This window comes from Hirundo rustica, chromosome 28 (genome assembly GCF_015227805.2).
Source record: "Hirundo rustica isolate bHirRus1 chromosome 28, bHirRus1.pri.v3, whole genome shotgun sequence".
Taxonomy (NCBI): domain Eukaryota; kingdom Metazoa; phylum Chordata; class Aves; order Passeriformes; family Hirundinidae; genus Hirundo; species Hirundo rustica.
The window spans coordinates 5274914-5296434 of NC_053477.1; the positions used below are offsets into that span (position 1 = coordinate 5274914).

The 21521-nt window shown below is 55.9% G+C and overlaps 1 long non-coding RNA gene across 11 annotated transcripts; it reads left to right on the forward strand.

The window, feature by feature from the left end:
• Positions 1 to 206: 206 nt before the first annotated feature.
• LOC120764071 (uncharacterized) lies at positions 207 to 21279 on the forward strand. Of its 11 annotated transcripts, XR_009208530.1 has the most exons (18): positions 207 to 863; positions 896 to 2990; positions 3069 to 3110; positions 3202 to 3337; positions 3448 to 3531; positions 3609 to 3642; positions 3718 to 3797; positions 3875 to 3908; positions 3980 to 4063; positions 4141 to 4174; positions 4246 to 4329; positions 4407 to 5472; positions 5551 to 5592; positions 5683 to 5818; positions 5933 to 6012; positions 6090 to 8711; positions 11591 to 11727; positions 20845 to 21279. It is a non-coding gene; the product is annotated as an uncharacterized LOC120764071 (long non-coding RNA). The 11 variants fall into 11 exon arrangements; XR_009208528.1 differs by having other exon boundaries at positions 207 to 2990; positions 3714 to 3797; XR_009208526.1 differs by having other exon boundaries at positions 207 to 2990; positions 5929 to 6012.
• Positions 21280 to 21521: the final 242 nt, after the last annotated feature.

Sequence of the window (21521 nt, forward strand, 5' to 3'; positions counted from 1 at the left end):
TCCTTTTTCCCCTCCTTGGAGGGATTTCATTTGAGAAAGACCCCTCCTTTTCTGTTGTTGTTGGGGATGAAGTGGAAGGGGAGAATCCATTTATTTGCCATTGTGTTATTTTAAGAGAAGGGCAACTTGGCTGGCAGAGGCTGGGGTGATTTTTTTAAATTCAAGTTTTTAGATTTTTTTTCTGTTTAACGATCTTTAACAATTGATGGTGCCGTTTTATTTTGTATGTCCATGGCCTACAGTAAGGGATACGGTCTATTGACTTAAGGTTGTATTTCTTAGCGGCAGTACGTTTGTTCCGAGCGGAAGTAAAGCTGGGTATCTGCAGTAAAAGTCAACGGAGGGAGGCGAGCGGCGGACCGAAGCGGCGGTTATCGCTTAGGTCTCCCTTTCAGGTTTGGATCCGGCAGCCTGGAAGCAGCCGCAGGCAGAGAGCGTGGGGACGCCCACGGCGCCGAGACGTCGTTTTCCGTCCAGGCCGGAGTTTGTGGGCTCATCTTCCGAAAGCTAAGTGTCGGGGACGGGGGTGAGGAGAAGAGGAAAAAGGTTTTCAGTGGCAGGAGGCAATTCAAAGCTAGCTTAGGGCAGAGGGCCCTAGAGGGCCAGAGGCCCGGTAAGTAAAGGTAGAGGATTCATCCCGGGCATCAGCAGAGCTTTTGCCGGGCAGGGCATTAGCGTCCCCCATCCGCGTTTTAGGGAGCCGGGCATCGTATGCCTGGTTGGAGTCCACAGGGTTAGGGCGCAGCAGGGAGCGGGCAGCCCACACCGGGATCCCCGTGCCAGGAGCGTCTGCAGTTGTGAGGAGTAGAGTGGAGCAGGAGCACTTGAGAGAGACCCAGTGAGGCTGAGGGAGGGCTTGAGAGGTGAGGGAGTGTCAGGCCAGAGGGCTTGAGAGGTGAGGGAGTGTCAGGCCAGAGAGCAGGAGGTGAAAGTAAGGCGTAGAGGCTAGGATGCAAATTTGAGCACAGTTGTAAGAGCCCTGAGAACTGTCCTGTTTCCCCGAGAGCAGGTGCAGGCAGCCAGGCTGTGGCAGGCCAGCGGCAGAAGAGCCAGGAGGGGCAGGCAGGAAGCGTTAGTGGGGAGCAGGGTCCGCAGGGCCGGGTCTAACCGGGGGTTTCCCGCCCCGGCCCACCCTGGGATCTCCTGTCTCCCCGCAGTCGAGGATGTCTCCTCCCATTCCTCGAGGCGGCGGTTGGTAAGGCTTCGTGCCTTTGCCACCGCCAAGAGCGCGGCTCTGTCAGCCTCTGCCCTGTCTCAGGGCCAAAGTTAGTTAGGCTAGGGAGAAACTGTGGATGACTCGTCCTGCCCGCAGGACAACCTTTGGGACCCTGGATCAGGAGCATCCTCGACTGCTAGCATAGGGCCTTAGAGAAGTAGGGTGAAGCAGGGCACTTGAGAGAGACCCAGCGAGGCTGAGGGAGGGCTCGAGAGGTGAAGGAGCGTCAGGCCAGAGAGCAGGCCATGAATGTAAGGTGTAGAGGCTAGGATGCAAGTTTGAGTGCAGGTGTATGAGCCCTGAGAACAGTCCTGTTTCCCTGAGAGCAGGTGCAGGCAGCCAGGCTGTGTCAGGGCAGTGGCAGAAGCGCTGAGGGGGCAGGCAGTAGGGCTAGGGCTAGGCAGGAAATGAGGAGGGGGGGCAGAGTCGACTGGGTTGGGGTTGAGCGTGGGATGCCCACCCTGGTATCTCTGTCCTGCTGCAATCAGGGATGTCACAGCCCTAGTGGAGGCCAGGGTGGGTGAGTGGGCTTAGCATCCATCATGCCACCAAGACTTTGTCCGTGCAGGTGTCAGGCTGTGAGCGAAGCCAAAGCAAGCCGCCCAAGACTCTGGGCATTGTTAAGAGAGGGGGAGCCCCAGGATCAGTGTTTTTTGGCTGATGTGCTGCCATGTGCATGCTTTAATGTTTGGTTTTCTTTTTTATAGCTGAGGAAGAGACACCAGGCTGGTGACAGCAGGACTTTCCCAGAGGGCGAGGCGGGATTCCTTGGCACCGGATGTGGATGGCGATCCCTGGACCTCCCAGAGCTAAGTGGAGGGCTCAAGCTGCAGAGGGCATGAGAGCAGGGTGCTGGGTTGGGAGTTGCTGGGGGGGGAGGATTATTGAGTCTGGTGTGGCTAGGGAGATGTGCATCATGTGAGCGCTTAGGGCACCTGAAGGGCAAGTGTCATTTTTGCTGGCCATGCTGAGCTGTGGAGGGCAGAGCAGTCCCGGGCACGTGGTGTCTGTCGTGTGTCGCGCACTCTGCGTGTGTCGGGCATCTCATCTTTCACGTCTTTACCCATAGCCCCCCAGGGGTCCTATGGGGAGCCCCGGCATCACTGTTAGCATTTCTGCTGTCTGCCTTCGTGGCCCCAGCAGCTTTGACGGGAGAGCTGGGACTTGGATCTGAATCTTGTGTCCCTTTAGACTCATCCAGTGCGATGTCTTTTGAGGTCTTGTTCTGACCTGTACAGAGAGCCGTGCCCCGCCACGATCCATTTTGGCGGGTTAGCACTTGTTTAGAAGTCCAAGCTAGGTCTGGGCTTGTGACCGCAGGAGTGTCAGGCATCCATCTTTGTGATTCTTGAAATGATTCATCTTGTTAGCATCCTCTTTCTGCAGGGTTCTGTGAGCCTGGCCAGCTCACCTTATTCCTTCCGTTTGTCATCTCATTCTGAGTTCTCTTCTTGCGGAGAGCTTTTTGTTGTTGTGGTGTCCCCTGGTTCGTGGTGTCCTGTGTGATGGATGTTGTGGTGTCTTTGTCCCGGAGCTGCTCTGCCCTGCCGCATGGGTGGGTGTAGGGGTAATAGAAGAAGCCCCTGGGGCCTGAACTGGGTGATGTCAGGTGGAGTTGTGGTGTGGAGGGCATTCATAGGTTGGCAGCACGTGTCTGTCGCCGTCAAGTTCCCGTGCCGCAGTGTGACTTTGTTCCTGTGTGTGTTTCAGATGCGGATGGATTCACTTGATGGCAGAGGGCCCCATCCCAGGTGAGGGGGTGTCCCCAGAAGAGGTGCGTCACCGTTTGGCTTTGCAGGGGTCACGTGCATGGCGAGTATGTGACAGCATTTTTGTTTGTGTTTCCTTTCAGGAACTGAAGCGGGATGTCATCTGTCAAGGTGAAGCGGAGCAGGTGAGCTGTGATTGTTGGAGAGAAGCAGTTGCTATTGCTGAAGTGTCAGTTGCTGGTGTGACTCTAATCCTCCATTACTGTGTTTTTTTAGGAGATGTCACTTTCCACGGAGCTGCCCTCAGCAAGCAGAGGATGGATGCGGTTTGCCTGTCTCCTGAGACCCGTGGGGAGCAGAAGAGGAGTGTGTGATGAAGCCTTGCTATTTTCCATTTGAAGGTGCCATCCAGGTAGGCTTTGGTTAAGAGCCTGGGAGCTGAGGTGAGTCGGGGAGGCAGGGAGGAGGAGCGAGGGTGCAGTCAAGATTGAGCTGTGCCACATCACCTGCCGTCCTCTTAAGCCAGGTCCACCCCGTGACGACGGCAGGGGGCTCGGAGCGCGGCCGAGGCGTGCGGGGCGAGGACGTAGGTATTCTTAGGAGACGGTGAGTGTCCTAATGGTGAGGTTTTGGTCCATGTGCTGCCACGTGCATGCTTTGATGTTTGGTTTTGTTTGTTGTAGCTGAGGAAGAGACACCAGCCCAGTGGGAGCTGAGGTGAGTCGGGGAGGAGGAGCGAGGGTGCAGTCAAGATTGAGCTGTGCCACATCACCTGCTGTCCTCTTAAGCCAGGTCCACCCCGTGACGACGGCAGGGGGCTCGGAGCGCGGCCGAGGCGTGCGGGGCGAGGACGTAGGTATTCTTAGGCGACGGTGAGTGTCCTAATGGTGAGGTTTTGGTCCATGTGCTGCCACGTGCATGCTTTGATGTTTGGTTTTGTTTGTTGTAGCTGAGGAAGAGACACCAGCCCAGTGGGAGCTGAGGTGAGTCGGGGAGGAGGAGCGAGGGTGCAGTCAAGATTGAGCTGTGCCACATCACCTGCTGTCCTCTTAAGCCAGGTCCACCCCATGATGACGGCAGGGGGCTCGGAGCGCGGCCGAGGCGTGCGGGGCGAGGACGTAGGTATTCTTAGGAGACGGTGAGTGTCCTAATGGTGAGGTTTTGGTCCATGTGCTGCCACGTGCATGCTTTGATGTTTGGTTTTGTTTGTTGTAGCTGAGGAAGAGACACCAGCCCAGTGGGAGCTGAGGTGAGTCAGGGAGGAGGAGCGAGGGTGCAGTCAAGATTGAGCTGTGCCACATCACCTGCTGTCCTCTTAAGCCAGGTCCACCCCATGATGACGGCAGGGGGCTCGGAGCGCGGCCGAGGCGTGCGGGGCGAGGACGTAGGTATTCTTAGGAGACGGTGAGTGTCCTAATGGTGAGGTTTTGGTCCATGTGCTGCCACGTGCATGCTTTGATGTTTGGTTTTGTTTGTTGTAGCTGAGGAAGAGACACCAGGCCGGTGGTGGCAGGACTTTCCCAGAGGGCGAGGCGGTGTTCCTTGGCACTGATGCGGATGGTGATCACCGGACCTCCCAGAGCTAAGTGGAGGGCTCGAGGCACAGAGGGGATGAGAGCAGGGTGCTGGGTTGGGAGTTGCTGGGGGGGATTGAGTTCAGTATGGATCTGGAGATGTGCAGGATGTGAGTGCTTAGGGCACATGAAAGGCAAGTGTCATTTCTGATTGTAATGCTGAGACGGGCAGAGCAGTCCCGGGCACGTGGTGTCTGTTGTCCACTCTGTGTGTGTCAGGCATCTCATCTTTCACGTCTTTTCCCATAGGTCCTCAAGGGGCCTGTGGGGAACCCTGGGATCACTGTTAGCATTTCTGATGTCTGCCTTCCTGGCTCCAGTGGCTTTGACTGGAGAGCTGGGACTTAGATCTGAACCTCATCTCTGTTCAGAGTCATCCAGTGCGATGTCTTTTGTGGTCTTGTTCTGAGCTGTACAGACAGCCGTGCCCCGCCACGATCCATTTTGGCGGATTAGGACTTGTTTAGAAGTCCAAGCTAGGTCTTGGCTTGTGAGCGGAGGAGCGTCGGGCATCCATCTTTGTGATTCTTGAAGTGATTCATCTTGTTAGCATCCTCTTCTTGTAGGGTTCTGTGAGCCTGGCCAGCTCACCTTGTTTCTTCCGTTTGTCATCTCATTCTGCGTTCTCTCGGTCCTCCCGGTCGTTCTTCTTGCGGAGAGCTTTTTGTTGTTGTGGCGTCCCCTGGTTTGTGGTGTCCGATGTGACGGGTGTTGGTGTGGCTTTGTCCCGGAGCTGCTCTGTCCTGCCGCATGGGTGGGTGTAGGGGTAATAGAAGAAGCCCCTGGGGCCTGAACTGGGTGATGTCAGGTGGAGTTGTGGTGTGGAGGGCATTCATAGGTTGGCAGCACGTGTCTGTCGCTGTCAAGTTCCCGTGCCGCAGTGTGACTTTGTTCCTGTGTGTGTTTCAGATGCGGATGCATTCACTTGATTGCAGAGGGCCCCATCCCAGGTGAGGGGGTGTCCCCAGAAGAGGTGCGTCACCGTTTGGCTTTGCAGGGGTCACGTGCATGGCGAGTATGTGACAGCATTTTTGTTTGTGTTTCCTTTCAGGAACTGAAGCGGGATGTCATCTGTCAAGGTGAAGCGGAGCAGGTGAGCTGTGATTGTTGGAGAGAAGCAGTTGCTATTGCTGAAGTGTCAGTTGCTGGTGTGACTCTAATCCTCCATTACTGTGTTTTTTAGGAGATGTCACTTTCCACGGAGCTGCCCTCAGCAAGCAGAGGATGGATGCGGTTTGCCTGTCTCCTGAGACCTGTGGGGAGCAGAAGAGGAGTGTGTGATGAAGCCTTGCTATTTTCCATTTGAAGGTGCCATCCAGGTAGGCTTTGGTTAAGAGCCTGGGAGCTGAGGTGAGTCGGGGAGGCAGGGAGGAGGAGCGAGGGTGCAGTCAAGATTGAGCTGTGCCACATCACCTGCTGTCCTCTTAAGCCAGGTCTACCCCATGATGACGGCAGGGGGCTCGGAGCGCGGCCGAGGCGTGCGGGGCGAGGACGTAGGTATTCTTAGGAGACGGTGAGTGTCCTAATGGTGAGCTTTTGGTCCATGTGCTGCCACGTGCATGCTTTGATGTTTGGTTTTGTTTGTTGTAGCTGAGGAAGAGACACCAGGCCGGTGGTGGCAGGACTTTCCCAGAGGGCGAGGCGGTGTTCCTTGGCACTGATGCGGATGGTGATCACCGGACCTCCCAGAGCTAAGTGGAGGGCTCGAGGCACAGAGGGGATGAGAGCAGGGTGCTGGGTTGGGAGTTGCTGGGGGGGATTGAGTTCAGTATGGATCTGGAGATGTGCAGGATGTGAGTGCTTAGGGCACATGAAAGGCAAGTGTCATTTCTGATTGTAATGCTGAGACAGGCAGGGCAGAGCAGTCCCGGGCACGTGGTGTCTGTTGTCCACTCTGTGTGTGTCAGGCATCTCATCTTTCACGTCTTTTCCCATAGGTCCTCAAGGGGCCTGTGGGGAACCCTGGGATCACTGTTAGCATTTCTGATGTCTGCCTTCCTGGCTCCAGTGGCTTTGACTGGAGAGCTGGGACTTAGATCTGAACCTCATCTCTGTTCAGAGTCATCCAGTGCGATGTCTTTTGTGGTCTTGTTCTGAGCTGTACAGACAGCCGTGCCCCGCCACGATCCATTTTGACGGATTAGGACTTGTTTAGAAGTCCAAGCTAGGTCTTGGCTTGTGAGCGGAGGAGCGTCGGGCATCCATCTTTGTGATTCTTGAAGTGATTCATCTTGTTAGCATCCTCTTCTTGTAGGGTTCTGTGAGCCTGGCCAGCTCACCTTGTTTCTTCCGTTTGTCATCTCATTCTGCGTTCTCTCGGTCCTCCCGGTCGTTCTTCTTGCGGAGAGCTTTTTGTTGTTGTGGCGTCCCCTGGTTTGTGGTGTCCGATGTGACGGGTGTTGGTGTGGCTTTGTCCCGGAGCTGCTCTGTCCTGCCGCATGGGTGGGTGTAGGGGTAATAGAAGAAGCCCCTGGGGCCTGAACTGGGTGATGTCAGGTGGAGTTGTGGTGTGGAGGGCATTCGTCGGTTGGCAGCACGTGTCTGTCGCTGTCAAATTCCCGTGCTGCAGCGTGACTATTTTCCTGACTTTGTTTCAGATGCAGATGGATTCAATCCGTGGCAGAGTGCCTCATCCTGGGTGAGGGGGTTCCTCTGTGAAGGTGTAAGTCACTGTCTTAGCTGGGGTAGTGTAAATAATGACTGTGTAAGAGTTCTTTTTTTCTCTTTACTTTCAGGAAGTGATGGTAGATGTCAGCTCTCAAGGTGAAGTGGAGCAGGTGAACTGTGATTGTTGGAGAGAAGCAGTTGCTATTGCTGAAGTCTTACTTGATCATGCATGTCTAAGCATCCCCTTTTGTGTTTTATGGGGTCTGCTTGCATGACACCATTCTGTCACAAACCAGGTGCTGGTTTCTGTTTGGAATTTTAGCTGGCTGCCATCCCTTTGCTGGCCCATGGCCTTAGACAGAAGCAGTGTCCCTTCTCCATGGGCATGCCGATTCACCCTCCCCTGTTCCTGATGTGATTTTGTAGGAGGCATTTGGTACTCCAAGTTAGACATGTAAGTGTTGTCTCTGCCAGCTTTTGCCAGCCCTGTAAGCCTGCTTCCCTTCCCTTTCTGCAGCATGTGTCTGTCCTGGTCTTAGAATTTGTGCATGCTTTGCAACGGAATGTTTCATTTAGCATCAATCATGGACATTGCTGAGCAATTGTGTCTGTGTCTTCTTTCATTCATGAACTCTTCACCACTCGATGGGGACTCTCCCAGACATTTTATGATTGAAATCCGTTCACCCGTGAGTGAAGAACACAAAGGGCAAGAGGTTTTCTGCCTGTCCTGTTTTTTTTAAGGTGTAGGTGAAATCTAAGCTCCAGTACCCTCTGCCGTGCAGCTCCTTTGGCCTATCCCACGGTCCATGAAGTAAGCACGTATAAAAGCTGGGCCAAGTTTCCCTGCACAGTTTTAGTTTGTCTGTTGCAGCCCTGAGCAGGTGTCTAAAATAAGTAAAAACCCCCTGGTGCCTCCGTCTCCCCCCTAGGCAGGGATGCAGGGGCAGCAGCACCCCTGAAACGATGTCCCAAACAGAGAGCCTTCCCAGGCCCTTGGAGAAGAGCTGAAGGGGTAAGAAGAGAGGGCAGGAAAGCCTTGGTACCTTCCGTGAGAGCGCCTGTGTCCCTGTGCCCTGCAAAAGCAGCAAGGGCCAGCATCCCTGTGATTTTGAGATGAGGCCAAGGGAAACGTGCGGCACCGTGGGTTCTTTGTGTAGTCGGTCGTTTTCCCGTTTCCCCATTGGTCCCTTTTGGATCCTTGCTCCGATTGGTCGTTTTGAAATTCATTCACCCCATTGGTGTGAGTGTCAAAGCCACCTCGTTCCCTGTGAAAGGGGGTTGTGGGAGGTCAGTTGGGCGTGGGTTCCAGAGCGTGCGCCGCCTGAAGAGACCTCGCCGTGAGGAAGCAGCCGAGCCGAGCCGATGGAGCAGCCGTGCCTGTAGGCGCTCGGACAGCCTCGTGGCTGAGTTGCCGCGGCAGCTCTCCTAAAAGAGCGATCACTAGGGTGATCGGTGTCCCTCCGGAGCAGAGGGCGCCTTTATCAAGGCGACCGGCTGCTGCATGGTCGCAGCACTCGAAGAGGCTCCGCAGCCGGGCTGGAGCGGGGAGCGGGCGCGGCCCGTAGGACCAGAACTTTGTGTGAGGCAGCAGCAGCATCGCGGGTGAGTGATCGTGGGTTCGTGGGGAGGGCGTGTTTTCGTTTCGTTTTTCCGGAGGTGCGGCGGTGCGAGCCAGGGTATGGGGGGCGGTCCGTGCGTGTCCTGGCAGCTGTGTGCGCTCCGGGGACAGAGGCTGGGCAGCGGCGGGGCTCCCCGAGCGTGGAGGCGCAGGGCGGGGGGGGCGGGTGTTGGGGAAGGAGCGGGTTCATCGGCGGGAGGCGAGCTCGTCCCTGGAGAGCGTAGGTGTTTGCGGTGGCCCGGTGCTGGCGGTGCCGCGGTAGAGGTGAAGGTGAAGGTACGGGTTGGCCATACCGCATGGCGTCGGGCGGCTTTTCGCGCGCTGGGAAGGGGAGGGGGGGTGGTTTTCCAGTTGCCATTCTAGCGCTAAAGCGCGGCGCCGCGGGGGTGAATATGCGGCGGGAGCTACGGGTTGCCCCGGCCACATGGCACACGGGCGGGGAAGGGGGGGGGGGGGGGGGGGGGGGGGGGCGGGTCTGGCGCCGGCAGTGAGGGTGCCTCTTTGGGGACTGGCGGCGCGGCGGTGCGGCGGCTCGTGTTTGTGTGGTGTTGGCGAGAAGGAAGCGGGGTAGGTCGGTGCCGTGGGTACGTGGTGCCCATGGCTCGTTTCGGGCGGGTTTCCCGGCGCTGGGAAGGGTGGTGGGGGATGGTTTTCCTGTTGCCGCGGTGCGTAGGAAGTGCGGCAAGCCGGCGCTGAATGCTCAGTATGTACGCATGGTGCTCGTGGCTCGTCAGTTCCCCGGCGCTGTGGGGGGGGGCGGCTCTGCCCCCGGGAGTCGCGGTCCCTTTGCGGGGGGCAGGGGAGCCGGGGCCGGCTGTTGTTGTGTGATGCGACGTGGGCCACGGTCTGAACCCGATTACTCTAAATCTGTACTGGGGGGTGATGTGTTGTCATCTTATTCTTACTATGTGGGGTGTTCCTTTAGTCGTAGGGAAAGTTTGTAGCCCACGGGTGCAGTGATCCACTCTAATAAGTAGGTTGTGGTATCTCTGCAGTGCAGGTGTTTCTGTGCAATCCACTCTTTTGTTTTGAAAAGGCCTCCATGCTCTCGGTCTCCCTCCTGGTGTGTGGTTTTTGTCCCTGCTTTTTGGTTTTGTTTTTGGGCTCTGAATCTTCCATCCCTAAGTGCTTTTCCAAGACTGTTATGGCTTACTCTACTTTAGTTTTTCCTTACAGAAAAGTTACCAAGCATAAGCTTATGCTTTCCCTCCTATGCACTGTGACATTCCCAGGTCCTTTCAAAGCCTTGTATTTAGAGACCTGTTGAATACCCAGATCTGAATTTATCTTGCTCCCTGTCACCTCCCATTCCTCCCTTTGTACGCTCCTTGCCCCAAAGGCTCTGAAGCATGTGTGGTTTGTTTCCTAAAATGAGCGCTGGGTCTGTGTTGAGGAGGTGTCCCCAAAATGAGGAAGATGACTCTTCCTGATCCTGACCTTTCTATCTGTTCAATGCATTTTTCACCCATGTTAGCGCTTAAGAGTTTTGCGTATTGAATGGATTCTTTGAGCAGGAAGTCTGCATCTAAGTTGTGCGCTCTTGGTCACGTTTTGTTTTTCCTTACAAACGCAGCTCCATCAACATAAAGTTGACAAGGAGTTAGTAAATCTGGGCTATCTTGTCTCAGATGTGGCTTGAGTTGAGTGTGTAGCAAGCTTCCCTATGTCTTTCAGCTGTTTCAGCCACTTTTTCTGTTCACTTTCCTAGAAATCCCCACTTGTTCCAAACGGATGTTTCCCTCTAAGGATTTTTCCTTTCTTGTAGGTGCCTTTTTTTTTCCCCCCTTTGGCCAGAGGGACACGGGTGACATTGAGTCGGGCCTCCTGATCTCTGCCTCCCCTTTTAGGGGGGATGCTGGCCTGAAGCTGGTGTGGATTCTATCTGCTCTTGGGCTGGGGGGGTAAGGAGAGGTAGCTGCTTTTGTATGGCGCCTATTTTCTCACCCTGCTTCAATGAACTTTAGATTTTTTTGCTTGGCCCCTGTTAACAGCTCTGGATACTATTTAGGCTGAGCTGCCGTGGTGGCCATGGAGGGGTGGGCTAAAGAGGCCTTGATCATCTTGTATTAGTGAGTTTTGACTGCTTGGTTGGTGTGATGTGTGCTACTTCTGCATGGCTTTTTTCTTGAGCGTTGCTTTGAACCTCTCATGCCACGAGCTACTGTGGGAGAGGAAAAAACCTTTAGGCAGCTTTTCCATGCTGTTGGTCTTACCAAGGTTTTCCACCTTTGTCTTTCTGAGAGAGAAAAGGAAAAGGTCAACTTGCAGAAGGAACACCACGGAGTCAGGAGAGTATTCCTAAAGACAGAGGATTTGTTAAAGAACGGGTTGTTCCAGTCTTACCTCCGCATCTCTAAATGCCCTATTTCTGTTAAGTCACGGGCAGGATGTGCATTTGGGCATAGGTTTGGTTTACATTTCTGGGTGCCTTTGAGGGAGGCTATTTGTGGTTGACTACATCCTATTTCTATTATGAGATGCTTGAACAGAGATCAGGAGGAGAAACCCTCTGTGCCCGTGAGGAAGCGGAAAAAAAAAAAGTCTCTGTTCCTTGAGAGGAACAACCCTTTATTTTGCAGCTCTTCCTGTTTAAAAGGTGAGCCTCTTGTACGCTGGTCTATGACTCCTGATTGACAAGCCGCTTGGAAAACTGCTCGGGAGAGGGTGACCCAAGGCAGTTTCCCTGGGTGGCTGTTTTTGTGACCTTTCAATAAATCCACCCAAGAACGGTTCTAAGTGATCTGTAAGATGTGTGAGTCTAAGAGAAAGTCTCGTTCTCCAGAATGGATCTGAGACTACTGTCCGAGAGTGAAATGGACTGAACAGAACCACCTAACTTTTGTCTTTCTGTTCTGTTTTCTAGGAGAGTGAACAGAGGATGCAAGAGGAGCCAAGTGTGCTTTGAGAGTTTCCTTCTGTTTTGTGTCCCAAGCTTTTTTCCTATTCCTTTAGGAGGTGTTAATAAAATTATTCTTTTTCCACACGGACCTTCCCTTCACGGTAAGTGCTCAGACTGCCATTTATTTCCTCTACAACCACCACATTCACTGTTGTTTGTACCCTGTTATTGAAATGAAGCGTTCCCACCGTGTCGTGCCATGCCTAGCTACTGTCTTAGGAAATGATCCCGGAACCCTCAGGTGGCCCAGTGCCTGAAGCGGTCTATTTCTGTTGCTGTTCTTCCCAGGTAAAAGTCCTTGTTGCAACCTTTCCCTTGCCACTGGGGGTTCCCCGTTCCCTTTGCTTTCCTTGCTGTCCTTTCTGTCTGCTCCTTCTCCTGCTCTCTCGTTTCTTTTGCTTTTGGCTGTGTTCTTTTGGTGAGACACGTTTCTCGTCTTCCCTCAGGTCTGGGCTGCCGATCGGGCAGCACGACCTGCTCCTCTGTTCCCCATTCTTTACAAGCTGTCTCCTTTTGGAGGCCCCGCCATAGGCACTAGTGCCATTTCTTGGGGTGGCACGAGGGATTTTACTAGCATCTCGATTCCTTCCTTGTGTGTGAAAGCTTTTCCTTTTGCATTTAGGTGCCCCCTTTTCTCCCCCATTTTTCCAAAGGTGTGTCCTATGCCCAAGGCATACCGTGAATCTGTGGGTGTTGTACCTTGGTCTTGTTTTAAAATCTAAATTGATCCAAATACATGTCATGTCTTCCCCTCTACTATCTCCCTGTCTTCTTTTTCCTTCCCCTACTTTAGAGGATCCCTGTGTGAAGAACTCTCCTGTATGGCAAAGGGGTACCTTGTAGCTCTTCCCTCATTTCTCGTTTGTCTAGGATTCTAAGGAGTCTTTCCATCCCTTTGGGATGGGCTCCCGACAGGGATCGTGGAGGCTTGAAGCTCTTGCACGTTGTCCACTCTAGATCGGTACCATTTGCTAGTACCACGTAGTGTTTTAAGATCCCAGAATCCCTTAAGCATTCTTGAGCCTTTTGGCTTCCCGTGGCCCTAAGGTGATGAGGTGTGTGTGCAGTCCTTTCTCCTTCTCCTGTCACCCTTTGTACCTGGTCTAGGAGTGCTATGGCCAGCGTCTCAGAGACGTATTGTCCATCCCATTTGGACTGCCTCTAAAAGCTTTCACATTGAGTACCAGGCCGCCTGTGTCCTCCCCATTCTTGTGGTCATGCCCCCTAGGCCATTCCCCATTCTGTATTCGTAAGTCAACCCTGCTTCTGAGATTTGGCAGGTTGAACACTTGGTCTGAGGATTGTTTGCCTTTTCACTCTTTTCCTTGTTTTTCACCCTCTAGCGTGCCTCTTGTGGGTTCAGGGAACACTCCTTTTTCTACAGGAATTTCACACGGTGACTCTTTTTCTAGTCATCCTTTAGCCTATCGAAATAAGCCCAGCTGTTTTCTCTCTTTGACTTTTGGAGCTGGGATGGGGAGTTTGCCTGACATTTGCTCAGGACTTATTTTCTTCTCCCCTTCCCCACTGAGGTTTCCAAGACAGGTCCTCCTTTTCCCCTAATTGCAACTGGTTTTCAGATGCTTTAAGGCCTTTTTCTCTCCCAAGAAATGGAGATGGATGCCAGCTTCTCTCCCCTCCTGCTCCTGCCTTGATCTAAAACGGTTTTCCACCTCCTGCAGGATTTGTGCACTCCTTTTAGGGGTGAATCCTTCTAATCGTTCCTCCCAAGCTTGTGTCCATTCATTGGGAGGCTTTGTACAGCCTTGAGAATGGGCTGTCCCTCTTCTCTGCCGTTTGCTCTGCCCTTTGGGGCCCTCCGTGCCAAAGGCAGACCCATCCGTGTTGTCCTTAAAATGCATCTTACAGGTGTACCCCAGCCCAGCAAGCATGTTAGCTAGGCTTTTCACAGACAGGGTGTATGGGTATGGTCCCTCCCACTGTCTCCCGCACCATGATGCTCCTACGTTTTATAGTCTTGTACTAGCCTGAATTTATTTAGTATTTTCTTTCCTGCCACCATGGGGACCTTGTAGGGCCACCTCCACGGTTGTCCTCCTCACTGCTTCAGTAGGTGTGTTGTCACGGTGGCTATCCCTTTCCCGCTTTGTGCGGAGCTAGGATCTCGCCTCCCTCTTCTAGGGGATGTTCCTTCTGGCCTTTGTGTTTCTGAATTTCCCCTGTTCAGCCCTCCTGTGTGGTTTGAGTTCCTTTCCATCCTGTGTGGTCGTTCTCCTCTGTCCCCTTACCTGACCCTCTTTAGGAGGAATTCCTACCCCCTCTTGAACCTATAGGTCCCGCCCAAGGTCACGACCAAGACTCTCATTTTGGTCTGTCTAGGACATCTGTCAAACCCTTCTGTGACTTCACCTCCTCATTTTCTTAAGTGAGGAGCTTTGCAAGGTTTCTCTTCTGGCCCTAGGCGCTCTGCCATTCTGCCGTTCCTTTTGCATGTGCCACTCCCATAGGGAGTTGCTTTCTACTTGATTTCTCTGCAGCTGTGTCTACTACAATTTCAACTTGTTCAGCATGCAGACCGAGCTCCAACTTTTAAGATGGGCGCCTGTCAGCGTTTTATCAGGTCCCCTGATGTGTGGAGCTCACGAAAGCCCTGGTGTTCCTTGCGCTCTCCTTTTCAGTTTTCCTACAGCTTCCTGATCCCTTGTCATTCCCTCCTGCAAAGTCATTTTTGGGCCATCCCACCTCCGACGTCCTACTTCCCCCTAATAGTGCCGTGTTCCGGTCTTTCCCGGTTTGGGAGGGGTAAGCCAAGGTTGTAGGGCCTTTCCTTTTCCCTCTTCCCCCAGGTGGCTTTGTCCCTCGCTCCCTTTTGTGGCTCCTTCCTGGCCCTTCCGCTTTCTGTGCCCACGGCTACCATCCTCCTTGCATTTGTCTTTGTTTTTTCCCTCTTGCCGCCTCCAAGAGACTCCTAGGGCTTCCCTTAGCAAGTAGTCCTTTCTCCTTTGCCTGCCCATCCGCTATTTCAGCTTATTGCTTCCATTTCTGTGGCCAGGATTTGGTCCCCCCAGTGCCTTTTCAAAATGCCTGGCTTTCTGGGCTCTCTGGATCCAAATGAGATTGCTGCTGGAAATGCCTCCAGAGGCTATTGCACCAAGGTGCCAGGGATTCCTTCATTCCCTTGGCTTCCATCCCCACCTACTTGTACGCTCTTCCTGTGGGGAACTTATTCTTGGATCCCCCTTGTCCCTACAATAGTGTCATCCCCCCCGTGTTCCTATCTGGGTGTGTGACGGGTGGCTTCTGGTGCCCTGGGGGACCCATGCCATTTCCTCCCTTTCCCCATGGCACCTTGCAGCTCCTGTGATGAGCTGACCCTCTTTAGCATGACACAGTCTATTTCAACTGCAGTTCTATTTCCCTCTTGTCTGCCTATTTGGGCCCCCCCCCAAGAAATGCATCTATTGGCTTGGCAACACCCCCAGGGCCTTGCACTGGATCCCCTCCCTTTTTCTTACAACTGTGGACTTGTGATGTTCTTAGGGGTGCCTTTCCAAAAGCTAAGCCTCCTGCTGCCCCCCATGTGGACTTCCTTTCGTGGCCAGTTGCGGTTCTACCAGGTGAAGGACTACACGATGAGAGCATCCCACGTGTGCCTACCCTCCTCCTCCTCTGTCCTGGAGCTTCCCAGCTTTTGCTGTTCCCCTGCCCGTTGTTTAGCGTCCCTGCCAGGAGGCAGCAGAAAGGATCGGCTCGTCTCAGTCCCCCTGGCTTCTTCACTACTGTGGTTTCATGCTCAGCACCTCCAGGGGTCTTGGGTGCCACAGCAGGGCCACTGTGCATATGCACGTAGAGCGGGCCCAACCTTTTCCCAGTTCTGCATCCTTCCCATTTGGCTTAGTTCCCTAGCAGCCTCCTTGGTGACTCGTGCTTGTAGCATTTGCTCTAGTGGATTGTGTGGGGGCTATTTTTGACCTTGTCCTCTTCCTTTCTCCCTTCATTTTCCTTACTCCTTCGTGTTGCCTTTCTTACTGAGTGTCAAAGAGCCTTTCTCGAGGCTATTTTTAACTGAGGGCAACACTACTGCAAAAGTGCCCCTTGTCAATTCCAGTCTTACATGTGGTCCTACTCCAACTTGAAAGGTGTGTCTGTGAAATCTTGCTTGCTCCTCTGTCCCCAAGCAGCCTCCAAGCAGCCCATCAGCACGCTCTTAAAGCTTTGGCCGCTGCCCCAGCCAGTGTCTGGGTCCACAGCGCATCCTTGTCTGTCTGCCCTACAGGCCTCCTGTGCTCTCACACCTTCCCAAATGTCACCCCCTGCACCCCGTGAGTTACTCTGGTGTGTGTCGCCTCAGCCACTGCACCTCTGGGGCCCGCTCTATTCTCCGGGTGCCCTGGGCCACCTGCCCCCTAGCATTCCAGCTACAACTGCAGTCCGTCCTCAGCTACAGTGAAGTCTCTGTCCTCCTTACTTTAAAGCCTCATGTGCTGTCCCATCTCCCTAAGTTGCACTGCCTGCACCCCCATCAGCCAGTACAGCTCTGTCACCCACAGGATCCTGAAAGTAGCCTGGGCCACCTGTCCCTAGGCTTCTAGGCACGACCCCCGTTTGTATTTGGGGCACCCTGAAGATAGCCTGGCCCCCCACCCTTAGGGTTTGGCCACCTACTGCACTCACTTCTCCAACACTTGCCTGCACCTTGCCACTTCTCCAGCTGCTCTCCACAAACTCCCCAAAGTATTTCTACAACCTGCTCTCTCAGACTGTGGCCACTTTGATGGGGCTTATGCTAGTATGTAACCTATGTCACTCCCACAGATGCCTTGCTCACATAGTTACCCTGCTGCCCCCCACCCCCCCCCCCCCCCCCCCCCCCCCCCACTTCTGATTTTCACAGCTCCTGGCTGGCCTCCCTGGTCTAGCAGCCCTGAAGGTGTCCCCCCCCTTTGGCTTCCCCCTGGCTCACGGCTAGCCCCTGAACCCTGGAGACGCCTCATGTACACAGTCAGCTTTCGCTTCCTCTCGGTCCTGGCCGGCCCCCTCGCGGAAGTCCGGAAACGCAGTACTAGAGAGTCCTCTCTCGCTTCCGGCATCCAGCTGCTGGTCCCGGTCTCAGACACGCACATTCGCTCGCCTCCGTGCGCGCCACCGCACACTTGCCTGTGTTCCTCTGTGCTGTTCTGCGCTGTCCTCTGCTCTGGGTGTATCTTCTGCCCCCGTGTCCCCAGCTGGTCCAGGTGGGCAAGGAGAGACAATCTCCTTTGGAAATGCCTTTATAAAATGCAGCTCTTTTTGTGAGGCGGGGGGGGGGGGGCTCGGGGCTTCGCTCCTGCTGCTGCCACGGGGTTGGTGCCTTCCTGTCTAGTCGTCTTCTGGGCGCGGCTCACCTCTCACGAGTCCCCAGCTCCAAGAAAATGGGCAAGGAGAGCACAGCTTCTCCTTTTCAATCGCCTTTATTTTCAGCTCTTTTTGGGAGGGGGGATCTCGGAGGGTGGCCCACACCACTGCCACTTTTGCTGCCACCGGTTCTGCTGACTCCTCACGGTCCTTCCTTCCTGTCCACGGTCGTCTCGGCACAGCTCCTTTCTCCAAGTCCCCAGCTCCAAGAAATGGGCAAGGAGAGCACGGCTTCTCCTTTTTAATCGCCTTTATTATCAGCTCTTTTTGGGAGGGGGGAATCTTGGAGGGTGGCCATTCTGCCACCACTTTTGCTGCAGCTGCCGGTTTGCCGCCTCACAGGTTCCCCGCGCCTGCTCCCGGAAATGTCTCACGCACAGCTTTCCCCCCTCGGGCCCGGACCCCTGACCGTACGCCTGAAGATGCCTCACTTAGAGTGAGGCATTTCCTCCCCCCCGCTCCCCCCACTGCCGGCCAGCTCGCCCTACCCCCGGAGGCGCCTTTCCCACAGCTGGGCACCCCCACACCCCCCTTCACTGGTCCCTGCTGCCTGCTGGCATCACGTGCCACCCCCCCCCCCCCCCCCATGCAAATGCCTCACTCAGAGTCATCTCCGTCCCCACCTTTCGTTGCCCCCCACTACTGAAGATGCCTCACACACAGTCCCCCACATCCCTGTTTTGCTGCCTCCCCCTCACGGCTGGCCCCCCAATCCCCGGAGATGCCTCACGCGGTCACCTTTCGCTTCCCCCGATTCCTGGCCACCACCCTCGCGGGAGCACGGAACCACGGTACTACAGAGTCCCCTCTTGCTTCCGGCATCCAGCTCTGCTGGTCCCGCTCTCAGGCACACACACATTCGCTCGTCTCCACGCCTGCCACCGCACACTAGCCAGTGCTCCTCCGGTGTGCTGTCCTCTGCTCCGGGCGTGTCTTCTGCCCCCGAGTCCCCAGCTGGACCAGGTGGGCAAGGAGAGACAATCTCCTTTGGAATTGCCTGTAATAGCAGCTCTTTTTGTGAGGCGGGGACTCGGGGGACTCAGCGCTGCCGCCACCGCCGCTCCCTCGGGGTTGGTGCCTTTCCGTCGGGGGTCGTCTTCTGGGCGCAGCTCACCTCTCACGAGTCCCCAGCTCCATGAAAATGGGCAAGGAGAGCGCAGCTTCTCCTTTTCAATCGCCTTTATTTTCAGCTCTTTTTGGGAGGGGGGATCTCGGAGGGTGGCCCACACCGCTGCCACCGGTTCTGCTGGCTCCTCACGGTTCTTCCTTCCTGTCCACGGTCATCTCACGGGCACAGCTCCCTTCTCCAAGTCCCCAGCTCCAAGAAATGGGCAAGGAGAGCACGGCTTCTCCTTTTTAATCGCCTTTATTATCAGCTCTTTTTGGGAGGGGGGAATCTTGGAGGGTGGCCATTCTGCCACCGATTCTGCTGCAGCTGCCAGTTTGCCACCTCACAGGTTCGCCCCGCCCTGCACATGCTCCCGGATATGTCTCACACACAGCTTCCCACCCTCGGCCCCGGACCCCTCACCGTACGCCTGAAGACGCCTCACTCACAGTGAGGCATTTCCCGTTTCCCCCCTGCCGGCCGGCTCGCCCTACCCCCGGATGTGCCTCTCCCACAGCCGGGCCCCCCCTGCCCCCCTTCACTGTCACCTAACCCTATTCCCGGAGACGGCTCACGCACACAGTCACCTTCTGCTGCCCCTGATTCCCGGCCACCACCCTCGCAGGAGCACGGAACCGCAGTACTACAGAGTCCGCTCTCGCTTCCGGCATCCAGCTCTGCTGGTCCCGGTCTCAGACACACACACATTCGCTCGTCTCCACGCCTGCCACCGCACACTCGCCAGTGCTCCTCCTGTGTGCTGTCCTCTGCTCCGGGCGTGTCTTCTGCCCCCGAGTCCCCAGCTGGACCAGGTGGGCAAGGAGAGACAATCTCCTTTGGAATTGCCTGTAATAGCAGCTCTTTTTGTGAGGCGGGGACTCGGGGGACTCAGCGCTGCCGCCACCGCCGCTCCCTCGGGGTTGGTGCCTTTCCGTCGGGGGTCGTCTTCTGGGCGCAGCTCACCTCTCACGAGTCCCCAGCTCCATGAAAATGGGCAAGGAGAGCGAGGCTTCTCCTTTTCAATCGCCTTTATTTTCAGCTCTTTTTGGGAGGGGGGATCTCGGGGGGGGTGGCCCACACCGCTGCCACTTTTGCTGCCACCGGTTCTGCTGGCTCCTCACGGTTCTTCCTTCCTGTCCACGGTCATCTCACGGGCACAGCTCCCTTCTCCAAGTCCCCAGCTCCAAGAAATGGGCAAGGAGAGCACGGCTTCTCCTTTTTAATCGCCTTTATTATCAGCTCTTTTTGGGAGGGGGGAATCTTGGAGGGTGGCCATTCTGCCACCGATTCTGCTGCAGCTGCCAGTTTGCCACCTCACAGGTTCCCCCCGCCCTGCGCATGCTCACGGATATGTCTCACACACAGCTTCCCCCCCTCGGCCCCGGACCCCTCACCGTACGCCTGAAGACGCCTCACTCACAGTGAGGCATTTCCCGTTTTCCCCCTGCCGGCCGGCTCGCCCTACCCCCGGAGGCGCCTCTCCCACAGCCGGGCCCCCCCTGCCCCCCTTCACTGTCACCTAACCCTATTCCCGGAGACGGCTCACGCACACAGTCACCTTCTGCTGCCCCTGATTCCCGGCCACCACCCTCGCAGGAGCACGGAACCGCAGTACTACAGAGTCCGCTCTCGCTTCCGGCATCCAGCTCTGCTGGTCCCGGTCTCAGGCACACACACATTCGCTCGTCTCCACGCCTGCCACCGCACACTCGCCAGCGCTCCTCCTGTGTGCTGTCCTCTGCTCCGGGCGTGTCTTCTGCCCCCGAGTCCCCAGCTGGACCAGGTGGGCAAGGAGAGACAATCTCCTTTGGAATTGCCTGTAATAGCAGCTCTTTTTGTGAGGCGGGGACTCGGGGGACTCAGCGCTGCCGCCACCGCCGCTCCCTCGGGGTTGGTGCCTTTCCATCGGGGGTCGTCTTCTGGGCGCAGCTCACCTCTCACGAGTCCCCAGCTCCATGAAAATGGGCAAGGAGAGCGCGGCTTCTCCTTTTCAATCGCCTTTATTTTCAGCTCTTTTTGGGAGGGGGGATCTCGGGGGGGTGGCCCACACCGCTGCCACTTTTGCTGCCACCGGTTCTGCTGGCTCCTCACGGTTCTTCCTTCCTGTCCACGGTCATCTCACGGGCACAGCTCCCTTCTCCAAGTCCCCAGCTCCAAGAAATGGGCAAGGAGAGCACGGCTTCTCCTTTTTAATCGCCTTTATTATCAGCTCTTTTTGGGAGGGGGGAATCTTGGAGGGTGGCCATTCTGCCACCGATTCTGCTGCAGCTGCCAGTTTGCCACCTCACAGGTTCCCCCCGCCTTGCACATGCTCCCGGATATGTCTCACACACAGCTTTCGCCCCTCGGCCCTGGACCCCTCACCGTACGCCTGAAGACACCTCACTTAGAGTGAGGCATTTCTCCCCCCGCTCCCCCCCCCCGCCGGCCGGCTCACCCTACCCCCGGATGTGCCTCTCCCACAGCCGCGCCACCCCCCCCCCCCACCCCCTTTCAATGTCACCGAACCCTACCCCCGGAGACGGCTCAAACTCCACCCCCTTTTGTTTCCCGCCACTGCCACCTGGCTCCCCCTCCCCCCGCAGACACCTCTCCCCTGCCGCACCCCCCCTCCTTCACTGGTCCCTGCCGCTGGCCGGCGTCACGTGCCACCCACGCCCCCCCCCCCTCACGCAAATGCCTCACTCACAGTCGTCCCTGTTCCCGCCTTTTTCTGACCACCCCCCCCCCCCCTTTTGCTGCCTCCCCCTCACAGCTCGCCCCCCAACCTCTGGAGACGCCTCACGCACACAGTCACCTTCTGCTGCCCCTGATTCCCGGCCGCCACACCCGCGGGAGCACGGAACCGCAATACTACAGAGTCCCCTCTTGCTTCTGGCATCCAGCTGTGCTGGTCCCGGTCTCAGACACACACACATTCGCTCGTCTCCACGCCTGCCACTGCACACTCACCAGTGCTCCTCCGGTGTGCTGTCCTCTGCTCCGGGCGTGTCTTCTGCCCCCGAGTCCCCAGCTGGACCAGGTGGGCAAGGAGAGAATCTCCTTTAGAAGCGCCTTTAATATCAGCTCTTTTTGTGAGGGGGGGCCTCGGGGGACTCACTGCTGCCGCCGCTGCTGCCGCCGCCTCTGCGTCCCTCGTGGTTCCTCTTCTGGGGGCGGCTCACCTCTCACGAGTCCCCAGCTCCAAGTAAATGGGCAAAGGAGAGCGTGTGCAGCTTCTCCTTTTCAATCGCCTTTATTTTCAGCTCTTTTTGGGAGGGGGGATCTCGGGGGGCGGCTCACGCCGCCGCTGCTCCCTCTGCCGAAGCTGCTGCTGCCGCCGCTGCACAGCCAGGAGCTCCCCCTCACGCGCATGTCTCCAGCACAATGGAGTCTGTGGGAGCCTGCTGGGATGTTCTCCTCTCTGCACTCCTCTGAGGTTATGGTGAGAAA